A 1,544-nucleotide genomic window follows, 5' to 3' on the forward strand; every position below is an offset into this window, starting at 1 on the left:
ATTCTCCAATGGGCGCGCTACGAGGGTGGGACTTCCGTCCGGTCAAGGTAGGTTGAGGCGGAGTGGCTGAACTGAGACTCAAGATACCTCGCACTGTGTAACGTGTGGCTTTAAACTGGGCTGCTCAGTGCAGCTTGAGCCAGTCTCTTCAAATCGCGTGCATAAAATATACTTTACTCCCCCACCTCCTCCATAGCGTCTAACCCCGTGAGGCTGAACCTCACCGATCCCCTGGATGGACGCAAATCAAATCCGAATCCCCTGAGAAGCAGCAACTCTGCTGAAATGGGTGAATCAGCTATTTGACTTCAAGTTGACCAAGCAGAGATATTCAAAGTGTGGAACGGGATAGGTCTCTGTCTGGCTGGAATGGCCCGCCCCCAGAAGTTAATTGTAGTGGGCTGGGCGAATCCAACCATTTGGGAGTGGGGGTCTCATCTGTCTAAAGCGAGATCAAGCTAAACTGGAATGGGATGAGTACTGTCGCACGTTGGGGATCAAATCTTTCTAACTGGTCAGAGTCCTAAATGGAGGCTGTCTGACATGAAGGATGGAGGGATAACCAGGTGGATTTAGTTTTTCGCTGACTTTCCTCCCTGACCTGCAGTCCCGACTAGCTGTCATGTGGTATTTTTGTTCAAATATCCATTCTTCCTGGTTACTATGACAGCTGAGCTGATCTTTCTTTCCCTCTTCAGTGTTCACATAAGTACACTTCCAATAGGAGTCTTTGGATAGTAATCCAGTTTGAGATATTTGGCCCGTTGTACTTTTATTTTCCAAGGCTGGCCTGAATTCTAGTGATTCTCCACTCTCTTGACACCGGCCAATTCTTTGGAGATCAGGGATCTAACCTAAGACTTTACTGGTCTTTGAAGAGTGTCACGTTTAAGTGTGTTTAACCATGAAATGACTGGAGGAGCTCGTGACCTCTGGCTTACTGGAGGGTTTTGAGGGCCGGTTTAGCTCACTTGGCGAGATAACTGGTTCGTGATGCAGAGTGAGACCAGCACGGTGGCCCTGACTTCTCAACCTTGTCCCTCGCCTGAGGTGTGGTGATCCTCGGGTTGAATCACCACCAGTCAGCTCTCCCTTCAAAGCGTCATCTGGACTGCGGCGACTTTATCTTTTACTGGAGGGCTGATGAGATAGATGTCAGAGAAGACAGAGGGCGATTGTAGACGCTGGATTGTACGTTATATTTTTCTAGTTTGAGTTGATGAGTTGAGTGTACCTTGGTACTCTGGACTAAATGGACCTTCCAAAGAGCCCCAGCGAGTTGTTTCTTGTTAAAGATTCGAGTCTATAAAATTATTAATTGAACAGAATTAACATAAATAGCCAAGACGGTTGAAGTGATTGATATATATCAGTTTTTTTATTAGTGCAACTGCAAAAGCGACCGAATGGTAGTGAGTTTTGCTCGGGTTTTAATAATTTCTTGATCTTCATTTATGAAAGTTTTTTGTTAAGTTGAGATGAAGAGACAGCCCAAATCCCCGCCGTTTTCCTTTTGCTCAAATATCGTTCAGTAACTAACGTCA

The sequence above is a fragment of the Scyliorhinus torazame genome, chromosome 2 (assembly GCF_047496885.1).
Source record: "Scyliorhinus torazame isolate Kashiwa2021f chromosome 2, sScyTor2.1, whole genome shotgun sequence".
Taxonomy (NCBI): Eukaryota; Metazoa; Chordata; class Chondrichthyes; order Carcharhiniformes; family Scyliorhinidae; genus Scyliorhinus; species Scyliorhinus torazame.